Below are 22,613 nucleotides of genomic sequence, written 5' to 3' on the forward strand. Positions count from 1 at the left end.
ACTCTTGAAATTGAGGTTTAAGTATTCTCCTCCACGATCTGATCGTAAAACTTTTATACTTTTCCCTTATTTTCTTTTCTACTTCGGCCTTATATTCTTTGAACATTTCAAAAGAATCGGATTTGTTCTTTATAAGAACCACATATCCATATCTACTGAAATCATCAATAAATGTTATAAAGTAGTATAAGCACCCTTGCCATCATACGCATTCGACCACATACATCAGTATGTATAAGTCATAATCGTTCGGTGGCCCTTTCACCTGATCAGGTAAAAGAAGCTTTAGTCATTTTGCCAATGAGACAAAGTTCGCATCTTCCGTATGATTCAAAATCAAACTTATCCAAGTATCCATCTATATGTAACTCAGAAATGTGTTTCTCATTAATATGGCTTAATGATAATAGTAGAGGTAATGTTTGATTTGAGTCATCTTAGAATATATAAATTAACTAATTGTGTAGGTAGTTTTCTCCTGATCTTCTGGAGCGATACAAATCTGATTGTAACCCGAATAGCCATCCAGAAGACAATAGTAATCATGACCGGCCAACCTGTCAAGCATCTGATCAATGAAGGGCAAAGGGAAGTGATCCTTTCGGGTGGCTTTGTTCAGCTTCCTGTAGTCCATACAAACTCTCCACCCCGTGAATGTTCTAGTAGGAATAAGCTCATTCTTCACATTTGCTATCACAGTAATACCACCTTTCTTTGGCACACATTGAACCGGGCTTACCCATGAACTGTCAGATATAGGGTAGATGATCCCTGCATCTAGCCACTTAAGAATTTCCTTCTTCACTACTTCCTTCATGATTGGATTAAGTCTTCTTTGCTGCTCAACCGTAGGCTTGCTACCTTCCTCTAGCAGAATTTTATGCATGCAGTAAGAAGGGCTGATTCCCTTTATATCTACTATAGTCCAACCAATTGCCAGTTTGAACTCTCTCAGAATCCTCAGAAGTTTTTCCTCATCACTACCTGAAAGGTCAGATGCAATAATAACTGGCAAAGTAGATGCATCACCTAAAAACGCATACCTCAAATGCTTAGGTAAAGGCTTAAGCTCAAGAGTGGGAGCTTCCTCAATAAATGGCTTGAGGCATTTAGGAGCTTTATTTAATTCCTCCATTCCAAGAGATTCAAAAGGCATATCTATCTTCCTCTTCCAGGGATAAGCATTCAAATACTACAATTATTCTTCACCTTCGTCATCTTCACTATCTGAAATTCCCAATAAGGCTTTCTCTAAGGCATCGGACCTTAGCAATTGATCAATTTCTAATGTGACCACCAAATCGACCAACTCTACTTTTAAGCATTCCTCATTATCCGTAGGAAATTTCATAGCATTGAACACATTAAAAGTACCATCCTGATCCAGAATTCCTATTGTGAGCTCACCTTTCTACACATCTATCAAGGTTCGACCAGTCGCCAAGAAAGGTCTTCCCAAGATTATGGGAATCTTCTTATCTTCCTCGAAATCAAGAATTAAGAAATCAGCAGGGAAGATGAGTTTATCAACCTTGACCAATACATCCTCCACAATACCTCGCGGATATGTAACAGAATGGTCGGCCAACTGCAAGGTCATATAAGTCAGTTTTAGATCAGGCAAGTCTAACTACTTGAAGATTGAAAAAGGCATCAGATTGATTCTAGCTCCCAAGTCGCATAAACATCTGTCAAAAGACACTTTTCCAATAGTACACAGAATAGTGAAGTTGCCTGGATCCTTAAGCTTCGGAGGCAACTTCTGTTGCAGCACAACACTGCATTCCTCCGTAAGAGCGACTGTCTCTAAATCATCTAGCTTCACTTTTCGAGAGAGAATACCTTTCATAAACTTTGCATAACTAGGCATCTTCTCAAGAGCCTCGATGAAAGGTATGTTGATATGAAGTTTCTTGAACACCTCAAGAAACTTCTCAAATTATTTTTCCAGCTTTTTATTTTATAGCCGCTTAGGAAAAGGCGGTGGAGGATAGATCTGTTTCTCCCCTGTATTACCCTCAGGCGGAGTGTGCTCAACAATATTCTTCCTTGGTTCCACTTCTTCATCATGCTGCTCTACTTCTTTCTCCGCCCCAGCTTCTTCATTCAACTCTTGAGTTTGTTCGGGATTCACCACCTTTTTAGACCTTAAAGTGATTGCCTTTACCTGCTCCTTAGCTTCCCTCTTTCCTGGAACTTCGGTGTCACTAGGTAGTGTACCAGGCTGACGATTTAGCAAGGCATTGGCAATTTGCCCAATCTGATTTTCCAAGGTCTTGATAGAAACAACTTGACTTTTGCACATAAGCTTCAACTCCTCTAATTCAGATTTTTCATTGGCTTGTTGCAGCTGGAGTTGCTATCTAGGTGCATACTGTGGTTGCTGAAATCCAGGGGGTTGTACTGCTTAGCTGGATATTGCTGATAAGGCTGTTGAACCGCATTCTGAGTGTTGCTCCAGCTGAAATTAGGATGATTGCGGTTGTTGGGATGATAGGTGGTTGGCACTGGTTGCTGCGATCGCTGGAAGTTGCTCAAAAACTGAGTTGATTCACTAGAAATTGCGCACTGATCAGTCTCATGGGCACCAGCACAAAGCTCGCAGACACTAGGGATTTGATTAACTCCATAATTAGTCAAAGTGTCCACCTTCATCGTCAAAGCCTTAAGTTGGGAAGCGATAGCAGTTGCTGCGTCCAACTCCAGAATTCCTGTGACTTTTCCCTGGGTCAGTCTCTGGGAAGGATTCTGGTACTCATTAGCAGCCATCAGTTCAAAAAGTTCATAAGCTTCATCGTAGCTTCTATCCCACAAGGCTCCTCCTGATGCTGCATCAAGCATGGGTCTAGAAGTAGCACCCAATCTGTTGTAGAAGCAGTTGATAATCATCCAATCAGGCATGTCATGGTGTGGGCACTTCCTTAGCATCTCCTTATATCGATCCCAAGCCTCACATAGAGATTCTCCTGTTTGCTGAGCAAACTAGGTAAGAGCATTCCTGATTGTAGCAGTCTTTGCCATGGGGAAAAATTTAGTAAGAAATGTTTGCGCAAGATCCTCCCAAGTGGTGATAGATCCTGCTGGCAGAGAGTGTAACCAACACTTAGCCTTGTCCCTCAGAGAGAATGGGAAGAGACGTAGCTTGATAGCATCTTCAGTCACATCACTGAATTTGAAAGTGTCGCAGATCTCGGTGAAATCCCTGATGTGCATGTTGGGGTCTTCAGTAGGAGAACCCCCAAACTGAACTGAATTCTGTATCATCTGAATCGTGCTTGACTTGATCTCAAAAGTGTTAGCCCGGATGGCTGATCCGATGATGCTTGACTGAATGTCATTAATCTTAGGCTGAGAATAGTCCATCATAGCCTTCGGATTTTCCGCTTGATCTCCCATCACTACTAAAGCTGGCTCTTCAAATTTTTCTTCTTCTTCTACCTTCTTTTCTTCCTTAATAACTTCCCTTCGAACAACCACAACTTCTTCCTCGGCTTTATCCAGTGTTCTCTTACGAGTACGCGAACACGTATGCGTACACCCTTGCTAGAATACCTGAAATAAGACAAGGAAACAGATAAGTAACAATGTCCGAGTCAATGAACTTTAACGACCACTGATGGAAAGCACATAAACTATAAATTAACACTGCAGTCCTCGGCAGCGGCGCCAAAAACTTGTTAGTCGCTAACACGCGCTAATAATACACGCAAGTATACGAGTTCGCAAGTAGTATAGAATCTTTTCTAATTCATTCCCATAGAGACTGTATTGGTTAACTAATTAATTCACGCACTTAAGCAACAATGTATGGTTATTATTCAATGCTAAGACGATAACAAATTGAGGTTGTTTATAACTAAGAATTAAACTAATAATTATAACTACGAGATTAATATTGACTGAATTAATATATATGACATACATGGGATTCTAACTTCATTAAATACTTCATTCAATAGCCTTATTGTCCTTAACCTTAGCATGCAATGGTGATGACACTAATCAGATAACACGAAACTGATAAACGCCAACTTTCGTTGCACGAGTACCATACTACTAGACATCCACAAAAGAGATAGAAGCTGAATAGACACCAATTATATTGAGACCCTATATGTTTATAGAATTTGACAACATAACGGTTTAAGCACAAGTTATCTATCTTGATTATACAGGGCAAGTAAGATGGTTAAAATAACCTATGAATCATGCATAACAAATACATGAACCTATGCTAGCATGGCAAGTTCTAAATCCTTAAATTCACTTTCGCTTCATTAAGAATTAACACACTATCTTATAAGTTCGCGATGCTCAAAAGACGAATACGCACAACCAATACTAGGATATCATACAATCACCACATACTAAGACATCAAATAATTTAACTAAAGAAATCCATAAATAAATCCGCTAGAACCCCACGATAACGATTAGCCCATAATCGGACTCATCATCAACGTGGGTTCCGATGAAAACATGATATAACAAACGTAGTCTTTATAACGAATAAATAAAACCAAGTACGAAAACAAGAGTAAGGTTCACAAGTAAGAAAACTAGAATCCAAATACAACTTAAAACAAAGATTCACAAGTAAAAACAAGATCTTCTTCCTCTTCGTTGAATTGTGCTAGTACGGTCTTCTCACGGCTCTCCTTGATATGTCTCTGGCTAGATATATATTGATCTATCATTAAAAATGACCTAAAGATGTTTATATAGCAGCCCCATGTAGTGTAGAATTCTTTCTCTCAAAAACCAAGTAGAAACAGGAATCTGTCATCCCGACAAGGCGTGGCCGCGCGCTTGATCAGCGCGGGCGTGCTGGCTTTTGGTACTTCGGCGCGCCCGCGCTGATCTGGGGAGCCCGAGCCGGCTTCAACGAGCTTTTATTCCACACCACGTTGACACCAAATTAGCAGCAAAACAATGCTAATTCACCTGATTACCTATATAATGTCTGGAATGCAAAAACACTTGAAAATACATTAAGACACTTAACAACTTGAGTACAAATGCATTAATTCAAAGCTTATTAGAGCATAATAAAGTGTCATAAATGCCACTCAACACAAACTGAACCAAAATTTTATAATTCGGTTTTTCGGTTTCGGTTCGATTTTGCTCAGCCCTAATTGTAGCAATTACAGGTCGATCCACATAGACTATGAATTTTCGACACCCTAACAATTTAAATCGGGCGAACTAGACATATAGATTTGAGATGAGATTTATTTTACCAAATTATCAAATAATAAATAGTATGGAAAACCTAGGAATCTGAATCCATTAATCAGTCACAATTAATATCAACTCGCCCTAAAATCAATTCTCTTTTCTTCACAAAAATAACTTATATCAATTAATGAGACAAGCATATACTATGAAACTTGTTATCTAACAATTACCCATCAAAACTTCATAGAGCAATCATAGGCTATGAAAAATAAATTCGATAACAATAATATATCAAAATCAATTTGTCAATTGAACAATTAAGCACCAAGAAAAATTATGAGAATCAAATAATAGGAACGAGAAGATATCAAAGTAATTAAATTAACTTCATCTTCATCATAGGGAACACATTTAGCTACACATGATAAAAAGATGAACAAAACAAATAACTAATTAGGTTTCTTGGGGTCTTGGGTGTCTTGGGGTGTGTTAGGGTGTGTAAAATACAAAAGGGCAAACCCATATGATATGGGCCTAAAATTAGCCTAGAAATATATTTAGTGTTGAATTAATTAGACCTGATATAGTCCAATAATGAAGTCTAATTAACGAGGCCTGAAGCCCTGATTATTTATTAATTTCATAATTAATAAATAGGGAAGATTAACAGCTCATTAAATGAGTCCAATCAGTGATATAACTCCATGAAAGATAGCCTTGAGGGCACCTACACCAAGAAGGAGTCTAATTCCTTGATTCTAGGACTTCAATGCGTATCCAAAGTCTGAGACTTGTTCAACAAGTCTTCTAACCCTAGTCCAATTCAAGGACTCCCAACATCTATGTAAGGGGTCTGACCCCTCCTCTCAGAACTACATTTTTTGGCTTGATTCTCTAATTCACGGAGATACGTAGGCATCTCGTAAAGGCAGAGTTAAGCTATGAAATACGAGAGCAGCCATTAAAGGCCTTGAGCTCCCAAACCTTAGTAATAAATACAGCAGTTAATACACCCTAAGTTTTTATCCATAACATTTGGCACCGTTTGTGGGAAAGCATAACAACAACCATGGCGAGAACACGGAGTGGAAACAGCGCCCGTGAAGGAACACCAGCCGGAACAACTCAAATGATTTCGTCAACAGTGGAGATACCCCCACACTTGTCCTATGCCTCTACCCAAGGAGGAACCCCGATAGAGGCAACCGAGCCTCAGCCACAAGGGACGAATCCCCCGGCTCTACAAGGGATGAATCCCCCAGTTTCTCAAGGGATGAATTCCCAATTTCAGCAGCTAAATGCTCCTATGAATCCTCGACCCGTTGGGTATGAATATTCCACTATTGTGACCATTAACCCCTCTTATGGGATGCCCCTATACCCTGAGGTTGGAGGAAGTGGACATGCAAATTGGAGCGAAGCACAAGGGCAGACGACCCCATATATACGTGGTTTGGCTCCTATTCCGGAGGATCAAGAATTTTCTGGACCTTATACTGAGAGAGACTCCGAATCTTCGGATGATGATGTGGCTCCAAGGAGGAGGCGCTGGTAAAGAGCCGATGCCTGCGGGGAATCAGCGTCCTAGGAACACCCGAGGGACGAATCCCCAAGAAGTGCAGAAAAGAATCAGGGCTCACAAGGCTGAGATCCAAAGGCTGAAGTGCGACCTAGAGGCGCACCTGGCCCCAAGACCCCCACTACCTCCGAGGAGGAGAAATCCTCCTCTAATCATAGACCTGGATGGTTCGCTGCAAAGAAGGACTGTTGTCCCAAGGGCTGATCCAAGTGATCTTCTGCCCCAAAGAGATCCTGATGATCCCACACCACCATTTACTGAAGAGATAATGAATTCCCAAATCTCAAGGAAGTTTAAGATGCCCACCATCAAAGCTTATGATGGCACTAGAGATCCCGTTAACCACATCAGGACATTCTCTAATGTATTGTTGTTGCAGCCCGTGAACGACGCTATTAAGTGTCGGGCCTTTCCCCAAACCCTGTCGGAAATGGGTCAAAGATGGTATAGCCGTTTGCCTCCGAATTCTATTGGGTCCTTCAGAGGGCTAAGTCAAGATTTTATTAAGCAATTCATCAGTGGGAGAGTGCATGAGAAAAGTTCAGTATCCCTCATGAGCATTGTGCAGGGAGCAAAAGAGTCCTTGAGGGACTATCTGAATCGTTTCACCAAGGAAGCGTTGAAGGTCCCAGACCTTGATGACAAGGTATCTATGATAGCACTACAACAGGAAATTAGGGACGAGTTCTTCAAGATGTCATTAGCTAAGCTCCCCCATGAAAGCATGTTGCAGCTCCAAGATAGGGCTGGGAAGTGCATCAAAGTGGAGGAGAGCATGAGGAAGACGATAGTAAATAACGAGCCCGCTGGTGGCAAGAAGTGAAAAACTGATCTTGAATATATTTCTAAGGACAAGTATCGTAGAACTGAGCAAAGCAATGATTCAACCCCAAAGAAGGGAGGACCTGGACAGAAGTTCACTGAATATGCTAAGTTGAACGCGCCTAGAAGTCAGATCTTGATGGAAATTGAGAAGGATAGAGATGTTCGTTGGCCTAAGCCTCTGAAGGCTGATCCTACCAAGCTAGATAAGAGCAAATATTGTAGATTTCACAAGAATGCTAGTCATGACACTGATGAGTGTAGACAATTGAAGGATGAAATAGAGTTCCTTATTCGAAAAGGAAGGTTGAGCAAGTATACTGGAGATGGAGGAGATAAGAATAATAATGGAAGAAAGAATTTTGATGATCATAGGAGGGATCAAGATAATCAGGGGAGAAATCCCCAGCTCAGGGGACCAGTGATAAATGCAATATATTGTGCAAGACATACCTGTATCATAACAAGACTAAGTCATACTGACAACCCAAAGATTAGTTGTATTGTAACCTTAATCTGTAATTCATACTTGTAACACTTAATGTCTATAAAATGTAAATGGAGCAGACCGGAGCATTTTTCTCTAAACAGTGTCAAGCCTAAGAATTCTATCTGGAAGAAGATCAAGAAGATCATGCCTCAGAAGAATTATGAAGAAGCTTGGAGTTGAATAAATCTGTTTGGTGTAAAACATTCTAAGTCAAGATCTCTACAAGTCACAGAATTAGTGTTATAGAGAAATCATTTGAGAACTCCAGAATGACTTATCGAGAAGTCATTTAAACTCTAGAAAGTACCGATGGATGATTAATATATACCCGACGGATGAGCAATATCTACTCGACGGATAAACCATCACTACTTGACGGATAAGCAACATCCACCGGGTGTAGAGAACTCAAGAATTGTCTGTCGAGAACTCAGAGATATCGACAAGTATACATTCATTAGAGAACTCTGAGTTATCGATAAGCCAAAGTCCATTAGAGAACTCTGAGTTATCGATAAACCAAAATTCACTAGAGAACTCAGAGTTGTCGATAATTATAGGCAACAATGAAGTTTCAGAGATATCGACAAGCCAACATTCCTATCGAGATGTCGAGTTATCTACAGCTTAACTGGAGATCTCGAAGTGAAGAAATTTCTCTAAGTACAGAATTGCAGAACAGTTCAATATCAAAGTTGCAAATTAACAAACAATTCACACCGCTAGATTGACAAGTCTACAAAAAGTAGCTTGAGAGATGTGCAAGATCAATGACAAAGATTAACTGACAGAGAAGATTAAAGTAATCACGGGATGCTAAAGATATGCTAAGCCAGAAATGGAAGATTTGCTTTTCTATAAATAGAAATGACAAGTGACAGTTTAGAAAAGCTAATAGCATGTTTATTATCCACTGTGTAAACCAGCAGTTAACTGAGTTATAAAGTTAACACTGGTCCTCTAGTTAAGTTAAGAAGAACAATCAGATTAGAAAAGTTGTGTGTTCTTTCTCAAGAAAGAAGCTAAGTTCTAAAACAAGAACTTAGAAATTTTGTAGAAAAACACTGCTTGATTTTTAATATAAAATTAAGTGAGTTTTGAAGATCTTTGTTTTACATATTTGCACATCTATTTATGTTTAACATCCATTCTACTAAATCATTAACAACAACCAACTGCTAAAGCCTAAGTCGATCGAAAATCAATCATTTAAGCCAACAGAAAAATAATTAGCTGACATTTTTACTAAACCTTTGGATGAAGCAACCTTCACTAGACTTGTGAGTGAAATTGGAATGCTCAATTCTTCATCCTAAGGCAAGAACTCAGCTAATGTTTTGCAGTAGATTAATCTCTAATAAATCAACCTAGTTTGATTTAATTGGAAATTAACTGAAATATGAATTATAAATATTTCAGAATCTCTGTATATTTATTTTTCTTTAAAAACTCAAAAAAAATTAACTTAGAATATTTCAAATTCTAAGTAAACTGCTTAGGTGTTAATTTACATCTTTAATGTGTAAAATTAGCACAAGGCAGAAAAACAGCACTCAAAAGTATAGAGAACTGAGTTCTCGATAAGTCAAAATGACTTATCGACAAGTCATTTTAGAGTTCTCGAGTGAGTCCTCGATAAGTCTATTTACAGACTTCTCGAATGACTTCTCGATAAGCTCTATTATGACTTATCGATAAGACCATGTAGAGTTCTCTAATAGTGTTAACTTACAGAGTTCTCGACAAGAATATTTTGAGACTTATCAATAACTCAGAACTAAAATAATTTAATTCGATGAATTATTTTAGACAAATACTTTTGAAAAATTTATTCTTATTTCAATTTGATTTAATTCAAATAAATTAGAATTACTTTAGTCCATTTTCGGACAAACTGGGTATTTATCATAGTTCTCGATAAGTCCTCTTTTACTTCTCGATAAGTATTTTAAATACCCAGATTTCTCCATTTAACTTGGAATTTCTCAAAACTCTAAGTAAACTGAATATTTATTACATCATATCTTCAGTATGTGAACTTAATAAATAACAGATCAAAAGAAGCAAAAAGTATGAAAAACTGAACAAATTTAATTCATAAATTATGTTCATAAAAATACTTTTGACATACTTAGTCTCTAATTTTCTCTGACTTATTGACACATTTACATGCTTATATGATTTCTTGCTTATGTGGAAATATGTTAGTCTAATGTTAGCAGACTAGTACATTATTTGTGTTATTTTGCGTATGCTAATAGTGATAATCATATCTGATTACTTGCTGATAGGGATAGTTACTTTTTCTATAGGAAGTACACGCTTATTTGCATGGGGAATAGTTATTTTTAAAATAAACTAATATTCTTGAGTACTTGCATGGGAAAGAGTCACTAGTCATTTCTAGATGTCTAGTAGGCTTATGTGATTATTACTCCTATTATCCGGGCAACTCAAGAGTCTTTTAGTTTCTATCTTTACTCCCTCTATAAATTAAAACACTTCACTCTTTATCACTCATCACTCTCCTACTCTCAACAAAAACATCAAATTTCAAACTCACCTTCTGTTCATCTCTCTTTCTCTCATTCAAATGGATGCCCCAGTCTTCTACAGACTTGTTAATGGAGCTTATCTACCGGTTCATTATTTGGATGATGATTTGGTGTATTTTGATCCTTTCGGACTTCGTGTCCGCATCAAGGGGGTAGTTTACAGCCCCTTTGATGTTCCACTTGAGGTCTTTTACGGACTCTCGTGGGATAATCAAATTGACATTCTTTTCTTTGAGATGGAAGCCTCATTCGAGCAGGAGAGGCGTGCAAGGGAGGCTGAGCAGCAATGCCTTGCTGCTTTGGAGTTGCAGGAGAGGATCATCTCTCTTGCACACTCCATGTCCAGGGCTTACCAGCGCAGGGCAAGGAGGTTGGAGGATGAGAAAAAGAAGTCTAAATTAGAGTAGTTAGGATTAGGATTTACTTTATGTAATCTGTATCTTAATGTACTCTATGTTTAATATCAATGAAATTATCTTCTTCTTTATCAATTTGTTTTTGTTGCTTGATTGTTTATGTCATGATTGCCTTGTGTTTACAAATTAATTGATTATCAGTTTTCCTGTCATAATGCTTGCAACTGCATGTCTCAATGGTTATGCCTAATCAATACAGATAAATATGTTCAATGCATTACAGGTTCAACACAATCCACTCAGACAATAACAGGAGATTCAAGTTTCAATCAACAGGTATTTGTGTTAAACTGCAGCTAAAACATTTCAAAACCAAACTGCGGTTTCCCCAGACACAGCAACACAAACAAAAACTAGAACTTTCAGACAAGAATCAGAACTTTCATTAAATATGGAATAGCAACAGCAACACAAACACAAACTCAAACAAAATCCCACTCAGGTGACTCTCAAAAGCCACCTGTTTTATAAAAGGACAGCAATGTCTTGATGACTTTCAGATTGATTCAGTTGTTTGAGAAAAGAATCCACCAAACATGAAAGTTTATCAGTTTACAGAATATTTCATGAATGTTTCTCATGCACCTTCATGTGCAAAACAGTCTTAACAGACTGATAGGTTTGAGGGTAGTACTCATGAGGGGGGGCTATCTAAATCCTCTCCAATTCAATTGGAGGTTCCTTAAGAAGGAACAACTCCCCTCATAACTCTAGCAGAAGTTGTGTCAGCAGTCAAAGCTAGAAGAACAATTGCCTATGACAATGTCATAAAAAGGGCAATCTTATCACATTTATGTGACAGTGCTCTGCAAGGTGCACATAGGTTTGAGGCTGGTGTACATGACAGTAACCCAGTCAAATCCTCTCCAATTCCAATGGAGGTTTTCACTACAAGTGGAGGACAACACACTGTCACAACCACAGAGCAATCTGTGAGTCAAGCTGTGACCCCGGTCATAGATGCTTATGCACTCATTCTTCTGGTGAAATGAGTATGATTAGCCCTATATGGTTTTCCTCTAATCATATGATCACAGATTACCTCCTCTCAGCCACCTCTTATTTCTGTAGGTCAAACAACATTTGAGCCTTTCATGTGAGAATAAGAGAAAAGATTGAATGAAAAACAAAGAATAAGAGAGGCAGGATCCTTCCTAGCAAAAGGAGAGGTAGATGAATGTATGGATTTAGTAATCCTTGTGAGGGAACTCTGACTCTCAAAAGTCATGAGTCTAGTGTAGTGAGATTTGGTGAGACCACTTATTCAAAAGAACAGAGAGCTTAGGACTTTTATCAGTAACAGATTTTCCTGCAGATATAAGTGAAACTTCTATTGTTTAAAACTTATCACCATGAATCTTAATGAAGCTTGAAGCTGCAGATAGTGTTCCAAATGGACAATAACAACAGCTTGAACAATGTGCATTTAGCTGGATTTTACTTCCTGGAGATAATGTCAAAAAGGGGGAGAATATATCTAAATACCAAAACAACTAATGGATGTTGAATAAATCTAAATGGATGTTGAATAATTCTAAATGCAACTCAACAAAAGAAGACCTGATGGGTTTCTGCATTTAGTTAAAGTTTTGACATCATTAATCAGAACTTGTGCATAATTTCATAATGAACAAGTTGGGGGAGATTGTAATATATAACAGATGATGTCAAAGAATTATGCCTCATAAGAATGTCAAAGATTACTGGAGGTAATAATATCATCAACATCAGGCAAGAGCAGAATATTAAAGGATGGAAGATTTCTGAATATAAAAGTCGATTCTTTGTCAAGTTAAAGGATAGGGATGTTAGCTAGATATCCTAAGCCATATTTGCTGAAACTGATAAAGGCTTTAGCTGACACCCCCATCCTAGAAGAATTGGAAATACTTGTGCAAATTAAGAACATAATTGAGAAAGAATCAGACAGCTCAGTCTTTACTTAGTTATTGTAAACTGCCCAATGTACAAGTGTTGTATCAGCTTTTTTATCATTTTATTTTCATTCTTTAACTTGGGGTTAGTCTTGTTAACAGGCATGAATTTGTGATAAGCAATCTTCTCACAAATTGGGGGAGATTGTTGTGCAAGACATGCCTGTATCATAACAAGACTAAGTCATACTGACAACCCAAAGATTAGTTGTATTGTAACCTTAATTTGTAATTCATACTTCTAACACTTAATGTCTGTAAAATGTAAATGGAGCAGACTGGAGCATTTTTCTCTAAACAGTGTCAAGCCTAAGAATTCTATCTGGAAGAAGATCAAGAAGATCATGCCTCAGAAGAATTATAAAGAAGCTTGGAGTTGAATAAATATTTTTGGTGTAAAACATTCTAAGTCAAGATCTCTACAAGTCACAGAATTAGTGTTATAGAGAAATCATTCGAGAACTCCAGAATGACTTATCGAGAAGTCATTTAAACTCCACAGAGTACCGACGGATGAGTAACATCTACCCGACGGATGAGCAATATCTACTCGACGGATGAGGAATGTCTACTCGACGGATAAACCATCACTACTCGACGGATAAGCAACATCCACCGGGTGTAGAGAACTCATGAATTATCTGTCGAGAACTTAGAGATATCGACAAGTATACATTCATTAGAGAACTCTGAGTTATCGATAAGCCAAAGTCCATTAGAGAACTCTGAGTTATCGATGAACCAAAATTCACTAGAGAACTCAGAGTTGTCGATAAGTCTAGGCAACAATGAAGTTTCAGAGATATCGACAAGCCAACATGCCTATCGAGATATCGAGTTCTCTACAGCTTAACTGGAGATCTCGAAGTGAAGAAATTTCTCTAAGTACAGAATTGCAGAACAGTTCAATATCAAAGTTGCAAATCAACAAACAATTCACACAGCTGGATTGACAAGTCTACAAAAAGCAGCTTGAGAGATGTGCAAGATCAACGACAAAGATTAACTGACAGAGAAGATTAAAGTAATCACGGGATGCTAAAGATATGCTAAGCCAGAAATGGAAGATTTGCTTTTCTATAAATAGAAATGACAAGTGACAGTTTAGAAAAGCTAATAGCATGTTTATTATCCACTGTATAAACCAGCAGTTAACTGAGTAATAAATTTAACACTGGTCCTCTAGTTAAGTTAAGAAGAACAATCAGATTAGAAAAGTTGTGTGTTCTCTCTCAAGAAAGAAGCTAAGTTCTAAAACAAGAACTTAGAGATTTTGTAGCAAAACACTGCTTAATTTTTAATATAAAATTAAGTGAGTTTTGAAGATCTTTGTTTTACATATTTGCACAGCTATTTATGTTTAACATCCATTCTACTAAATCATTAACAACAACCAACTGCTAAAGCCTAAGTCGATCGAAAATCAATCATTTAAGCCAAAACACATTCACCCCCCTGTGTTGTATTCATACCTAACACAATCTTTGGAGGGCCACGTCCCTGAGGGCCAGTGATAAATACAATTTTTGGAGGACCAACTGTTGCGGGCTCATCCAGAAACTCGAGAAAAGCCTATACTGGAGAAGTTATGCATATTGTCAGGGAAGCCCCAAAGAGGGATAGGACATGAGTCACAATGACGTTTGATGATTCTGATTTGGAAGGTGTTAAATTTCCACATGACGATCCTCTGGTAATAACACCAATAATAGGGAACAACCCAGTGAAGAGGGTCCTTGTAGACAATGGTGCCTCGGTGGATATTTTGCTTCATGATACCTTCATAAGGATGGGTTATAATGATTCTCAATTAACCCCAACTGATATGCTGATTTATTGATTTGCTGGAGTGGAATTCCCCGTGGAAAGGATAATTAAGGTACCTATGACCATAGGTCAGGAACCAAGATAAGCAACACAGATGTTAGACTTCGTAGTGGTAAAGGCTGGATCAACTTACAATGCAATCATGGGAAGAACGGGAATACATGCTTTCAAGGCAGTCCCTTCTTCTTACCATTCAGTGATGAAGTTTCCCACCCGAAATGGGATTGGAGAAGAGAGAGGAGATCAAAAGATGGAAAGGAATTGTTATGTGGCCTCTCTTAGGGCAGATGGAGGTGGGGGCAGGTTCTTCCTATCGAAGATCTAGATATTCATGAAAATGATGAGAAAAGAGGGAAGCCAGCAGAAGATTTGGTTCCGATTCCTTTGGCTCCCGAGGATCCTGAGAAAGTAACTTTCATTGGAGCATCACTAGAGGAGCCCCTTAGAGGGAAGTTGATGAAGTTTTTACAAGAGAATAGTGATGTATTTGCATGGTTAGCAGCTAATATGTTTGGCATAGATCCAGAACTGATCACTCACAAGCTGAACTTAAATCCAAATAGGAAGACTGTTAAACAAAAGAAAAGAAGTTTTGCTCCAGAGAGGCAGGAAGCTATTAAGCAAGAAGTAGGGAAGCTCTTAGAGGCCGATTTTATTGAGGAGATACAGTTTCCAGAATGGTTAGCAAACCCTGTGATGGTAAAGAAGGCTAACGGAAAATGGAGAATGTGCGTGGGTTTCACCGGTCTGAATGACGTATGCCCAAAGGACTGTTTCCCGTTGCCAGGGATAGACACATTGATAGATGCTACTGCTGGTCATGAGATGCTGAGCTTCATGGATGGATTCAGTGGATACAATCAAATCAAGATGCATAAGGATGACATCCCAAAGGTATCATTCATTACTGACTTTGGTGTTTTTTGTTATCTTGTTATGGCATTTGGTCTCGAGAATGCAGGAGCCACTTATCAAAGGTTGGTAAATAATATTTTCAAGGATCTTATTGGCAAGACCATGGAAGTTTATGTCGATGACATGTTAGTGAAGAGTCTAGTGAAGACTGATCACATAACCCATTTGAGGGAAGCTTTTGAGGTCCTGAGATATCACAAAATGATGTTAAATCCTGCAAAGTGTGCTTTCGGAGTAGGGTCTGGAAAGTTTTTGGGATTGATGGTCTCCAAGAGAGGAATCGAGGCCAATCCTGATAAAATAAAGGTTATCCTGGATATGGAACCACCACGTTCCATAAAGGACGTTCAGAAACTCACTAGAAGAGTTACAGCTCTAGGACGATTCATCTCCAAAGTCGAAGACAAGTGTTTGTCATTCTTTGAATCCTTGAAAAAGGTTAAAGATTTTGTATGGGTTGAGGAAAGCCAGGAAACGTTTGAAGGATTAAAGAAGTACATGGTTCAAGCCCCGTTGCTGGATAAACCAGCTCTAAATGAAACTTTGTACTTATATTTGGCCGTTTCAGAAAACGCCTTGAGCGACATACTGGTTAAGGAGGAACTTAAAGTTCAGAAAGCCGTATATTATGTCAATAAGATTCTGTATGGAGTTGAATTGAATTATTCAACTATTGAAAAGTTTACTTTAGCCCTGGTGATGGCTTCAAGGAAATTGTGTCCCTACTTCCAAGCTCACAAAATTGAAGTGCTAACCAATCAGCCATTGAGAAATATCATTCACAGCCCCAAAGCTAGTGGGAGACTGATTAAATGGTCAATAGAGCTGGGAGAATTTGACATCAAGTACAAGCCACGAACGGCAATAAAAGCCCAAGCATTAGCTGACTTCTTGGTGGAGTGTACCATACCCAACCAAGAAGTCGGGGGGCAGGAAGATACTATACCCCAAGACGCGGAAGGTAATAAAGGAGACCAAGAAGAGGGTGTTAAAGAGAAGGAATACTGGGTTCTCTAGTTTGATGGAGCATCAGAAACAAATTCGAGTGGAGCATGGCTTGTTTTACAAAGCCTAAATGGGTTCTTGATTGAATATGCTATGAAGTTAGACTTCCCAATCACAAATAATGAAGCTGAGTATAAAGCTCCGATAGCTGGCCTAGGCCTAGCAGGACATTGAGGGTCAAGAACTTGAAAGTCTATGGAGATTCGAAGCTTGTCATATCTCAGGTCAAGGGAGAGTTCGAGGCAAGAGATGAAATAATGGCTAAATATATCCGCCTAGTAAGGGCTGTGATGACTCAATTCGATGAATGCCATGTTGAGCACATTCCAAGAGAGGAAAATGCTAAGGCAGATGCATTATCTAAGTTCGCTTTATCGGAGATAGAGAAGCGTTCAGGAAGTGTATACTTCCGCGTTTTAAAAACACGAAGTATTGATGTTAAGCTTGTAGCCCCTATAGGGCTGGGGACATTGTGGATAGATCCCATTAAGGCCCATATTCAAACTGGTTGGCTGCCAAATGATGTGACTGAAGCAAGAAAATTGGTTGTTCGAGCACTGAGATATTCCTTGATCGATGGGATTCTGTACAAAAGATCTTACGTGGTTCCTTACTTAAGATGACTCAGACCTGATGAGGCACATTTGCCTCTCGAAGAAGTACACGAAGGTATCTGTGGGCAACACTTGGGGGGAAATGCCTTGGCACACAAGATAACTCGTTTAGGCTTTTATTGGTCTGAGATTATGGCCGATGCCAAAGAATATGTGAAGAAGTGTGATTGTTGTCAGAAACATGCACTGATTATTTGAAAGCCCCCTGAGATCCTGACTTCCATCAATTCACCCATTCCCTCTGCCATGTGGGGAGTGGATATACTCGGGACTTTTCCCATGGCCACTGCACAAAGGAAGTTCCTGATTGTAGCTATAGATTATTTTACTAAGTGAATTGAAGCTAGACCTTTAGCCAAGATCACAACCAAGCAAGTTTCATAATTCCTGTGGGAAAACATTATATGCAGATATAGAATCCCTCGTTCCTGGTCACCGATAATGGAACACAGTTCAACAATGTAGCCAAATTTAATATTATTTATACATAAAACACTATTAATCACATTTATATGATAATTAAAATTAAAATACATTAACTAATAAGTAGTTAAACACAATATATTGCACGGGTTAACACTGTGAGTAATATCTAAAATAAGTTAATAACATAATATTTAGTATTTTATCATAAATTATTTTTTTATAAATATATATAAAGTACATCTTACATAATAAAAGCTGATTTTGAAATAAAAAGTTATAATTCACTAAATAAGTGTTGACAATCTTGATAAAATCTACTATACTCAAATAATACAAGAAAAATATGTATATTATATGTACTACATATAAAATATTACATATAATCTATAATAAATATGTCGGGTTTTAATCGGGTTTCGGGTTTGGATCGGGTTTGGATTGGATTTTGAATTTCAGATCGGGTATCGGTTCGGTATAGTTGAAATCCAAATCCAAATCCAAAACTTCGGGTTCAGTATATCCAAAACTTCAGGTTTCAGATCGGATATCTGTCGGATCGGATTAATTTGCCATCCCTACAACAACGCCCAGGTAGCGTCATTCCTAACCGTCGTTACAATACCATCTCCTAGGCGGGGGTAACCCACGCTTACGATTTATGATCGAATGAAGGTACTCTTTTCTTATTAAAAGAAAAAACAGAAATAAAATGAAGTAAGTTAAAGCTCAACCAATACCCAAGAGGTGGAATTTCTCCCCGTGTTCAATAATATGCCTCCTAGGCGGGGGTAACTGATAAGTGGCATTTTATACCACTTAGAATGTCTTATAATAGCTTGAATTGGTGTCTTGAAATCAAGTATTTTGTGTATTTGATGCGTTTTTCTAGTATTTGTGCATTTCAGGGTATTAATTACATTTCGGAGGAGATTTCATCAATAATAAGCCTTGGCATGTGTTTAGCATTGCAAGTGGGAAGATAGGAGCAGATTGCAGCGAAGAAACGGGAGAAAAACTGATCAGTTTCCAGTAGGGGGCTGAGCGCCCACTCAGCTCTGTTGAGCGACCGCTCAGGAAGCTGAGCGCCCACTCAGCTCTGTTGAGCGACCGCTCAGGAAGCTGAGCGCCCGCTCAGGAATGCTGAGCGGCCGCGCAGAGTCAGATTTTCAGAATTAATATTTTAGACTCCTATTTCTATTTGACTTCCAACTTCTGAGTTAGCTGGGCTTTATAGGACTCCTATATAAGTAGATTTCAGAGATATTTCACAAAGGTTGAATCGTAGTATTAATCAAAGAGCGAGGAGATAAGGAAGAAGACTGTTTTAGCACACCACAATGAAGAGGAAGCATATTTTCTTGTGATTCTTTATTTCGTTGTAACGTTGGATGCTAGTTTTCTTTACTTTGAACCTATTTACTCTTGTGACGTACTCTGGTTTAATATAAGTAGTTTTAGTTATTATTCTCGTGTGTTATTATCATGTTTTCATATGAACCCTTGATGACGATGAATGCTATCATGGGCTAATCGTGATCATGGGGTCGTAACGGATTTACTATGGAATTCTTTAGTTAGTTGTTTAATACCTTAGTGTGTGATGATTGTATGATATCTAGTATTGGTATTCGTCTTATGTGCGTCACGAACATATAAGATAGGGTGTTAATCTCTTGTGAAGAGAAGGTGGATCTTGAGATTTAGAACTTGTCATGCTAGCATAGGTTCATGTAAGAGTATGGATGATTAGTGGGTAACTCTAACCATTTTACTTGCCCTGTGTAATCAAAAGGAATAACTTGTGCTTAAATTGTTATGTTGTCAGTTTCTGTAGACATATAGGGACTCAACATAATTGATGCATATTCAACTTCTATCTTAATTGTGGATGCTTGGTAGAATGGTATTAGTACAATGAATGTTGGCTTTTATCAGTTTCGTGTTATTCGATTAATATCATCATTGTTGCATGCTAAGGGTAATAACAATAGCTATTAAAGGAAGTAGTAATGAAGTTGTGATCTCATGAGTGTTTTAATATTGTTAATTCAAGTGTTAATTAAGTGCTTAATTCTCATAGTTAATTGTAGTTAATAATTAGTTAATCAAATCTAAGTGTTATTGTCTTAATATTGAGAAGTAATCATACATTGGTGAGTGAGTTTAATTGAACATAATTAGTCTGAGTCTCTGTGGGAACGAACTAGAAAGTATTCTATATTACTTGTGAACGCGTATACTTACGTGTGTTATTAGCGCGTGTTTTTGCCCTAACAAGTTTTTGGCGCCGCTGCCGGGGACTCAACGTATTTGTTTAGTTTATGTACTTACCATCATTGGTCATTAGGACTCAGTGATTAAGACGTGTTACTTATTGTTTCCGGTTGTGTTTCAGGTACTTTAGCGAGCATTTATGCAAACTCATTCTCGTGCTCGCAAGAGGACTTTAGATACGGCTGAGGAGACAGACGAAGTTCTTGATATTCCGGAGAAGATAGATTTTAAAGATTCGGATTCAGGAAGTGAGCAGAAAGAGCCAGTAAGCATGGGTGATCATTTAGTTCCGGCAGATCCAACTCTTATGGACTTTTTTCGGCCCAAAATTGATGACATTCAGTCCAGCATTCTTCACCCGGTCATTCAGGCTAACACCTTCGAAATCAAGCCGGGCACTATTCAGATGGTGCAGAATTCTGTTTCTTTCGGAGGTGCTGCGACTGAAGACCCCAACATGCACATAAGGAATTTTGTCGAGATCTGCAGTACTTTCAAATATAATGGTGTGACTGATGAGGCTATCAAGCTGAGGCTTTTCCCATTCTCACTAAGGGATAAAGCTAAGGACTGCTTACATTCTGAACCAGCTGGGTATATCACTACTTGGCAAGATCTTGCGCAAACGTTTCTGGTGAAGTTTTATCCAATGGCGAAGACTGTTGCTATGAGGAGTGCTCTTACTCTGTTTGCACAGCAACCTACAGAATCTATGTGCGAAGCTTGGGAGCGCTATAAGGAGATGTTGAGAAAGTGTCCACATCATGGAATGCCTGATTGGATGGTGATCACTGGTTTCTATAATGGTTTGGGGGCCCAATCTCGTCCCATGCTCGATGCAGCAGCTAGAGGCGCCTTGTAGGCCAAAAGCTATACTGAGGCTTATAATCTTATTGAGACTATGGTTGCAAATGAGCATCAAAACCCAACTCAAAGGATGATGCCTGGGAAGGTAGCAGGTATTCTGAAAGTCGATGCAGCTACAGCTATTGTAGCACAGCTCCAAGCGCTGTCTATGAAGGTCGACTCTCTAGCCACCTATGGGGTAAATCAGATAGCTATGGTCTGTGAGCTTTGTGCAGGTTCTCATGCTACGGATCAGTATTCTCTGGTTAGATATATTTGATAATGTCATGGCTAATATGATTTATGTTTAGTTTTCAGATCTTACTTAACAGGACAAATCAGTACTTAACTGGGAATCAGTACTTATACTGGAAGTCAGGACTTAAGGATATCAGTACTTATATTATCAGGAGATAATCATCAGAAGTTGGATATCAGAACTTAAGTGCTGAAGGACGATCAGATAAGGAAAGTAGCTGATTAAAGGAAAGAAGATCGAGATAAACATAAGAAGAGATATGCATGAAGAAGGAGTTTCGTGAAGAATGGAATACTTGGAAGAAAAGATATCTAATTGATATATTTTAGGAAGCAGAATTATATTCCATATCAATTAGCGATTATCTTGTAACTGTGTAGTATATAAACACAGACATAGGGTTTACACTATAAGTGTTATCATATTCGAGAAGATTATTCATTGTAACCCTAGCAGCTCTCGTGATATTTGTTCATCACTGAGAGGTAACAGTTCCATACTGTAACAGAGTTTATTATTTCAATAAAGTTTGTTTTCTGTTACTCAAGATATTAAAGTTCGATTTGATTGTATTATACACTGTATTCACCCCCTCTATAGTGTGTGACCTAACAAGTGGTATCAGAGCCTATCTGTTAACACACATACAGTTAAAGATCCAAACACAATCATGTCTGACACAGAAACTCCAACTAAGCCTACCAAAACTGAAGAACCTCCAAAGACACAAATTCAAAGTCGGTATGAAACCATTAGAGTTCCCATACTGAGACCATCTGAATATGCCATATGGAAGGTGAGGATGACCATGTTTCTGGAAGCTACAGATCCAGAATATCTTGATAGAATCAAGGAAGGGCCTCACAAACCAACCAAGCTCGATGTTGCAGTTGCAGGTGAAGCAGCAAAAACCGTACCAAAGGAAAAGAGTGATTATACTGCTGAAGATATCGCATCAATTGCTAAGGATGCTAAGGTACGACACTTACTGCATAGTGCCATTGATAATGTAATGTCAAACAGGGTAATTAACTGCAAGACTGCTAAAGAGATATGGGATGCTCTAGAAACAAGATGTCAGGGAACTGATACGATTAAAAAGAACAGGAAGACAATACTCACTCAAGAGTATGAACACTTTGATTCAAAGGCTAATGAATCATTGACTGATTTATATGATAGATTTGTCAAACTCTTGAATGATCTGTCACTGGTTAATAAGGAGTATGATCTTGAAGATTCAAACCTTAAATTCCTGTTAGCTCTTCCTGAATGTTGGGATTTGAAGGCAACAACAATAAAAGACAATTACAATCTTGATGAAACAACTCTTGATGAAATTTATGGAATGCTCAAGACTCATGAACTTGAGATGGAACAAAGAAGCAAGAGAAAAGGAGGAAAGTCAAGAACAGTTGCTCTTAAGGCTGAAGAAGAATCCCCCAAGGCAGCTACCTCAAGGAAAGACAA

General features: G+C 38.4%; 2 non-coding genes across 2 annotated transcripts; one reads left to right on the forward strand and one right to left on the reverse strand.

Annotated features, from left to right (window-relative positions):
- Window positions 1-2,899: 2,899 nt before the first annotated feature.
- Window positions 2,900-3,006, forward strand: LOC141716306 (small nucleolar RNA R71). Its single transcript, XR_012573019.1, has one exon. It is a non-coding gene; the product is annotated as a small nucleolar RNA R71 (small nucleolar RNA).
- Window positions 3,007-20,702: 17,696 nt separating this feature from the next.
- LOC141715471 (small nucleolar RNA R71) lies at window positions 20,703-20,809 on the reverse strand. Its single transcript, XR_012572233.1, has one exon. It is a non-coding gene; the product is annotated as a small nucleolar RNA R71 (small nucleolar RNA).
- Window positions 20,810-22,613: the final 1,804 nt, after the last annotated feature.

This window comes from Apium graveolens, chromosome 3 (genome assembly GCF_009905375.1).
Source record: "Apium graveolens cultivar Ventura chromosome 3, ASM990537v1, whole genome shotgun sequence".
Classification (NCBI taxonomy): Eukaryota; Viridiplantae; Streptophyta; class Magnoliopsida; order Apiales; family Apiaceae; genus Apium; species Apium graveolens.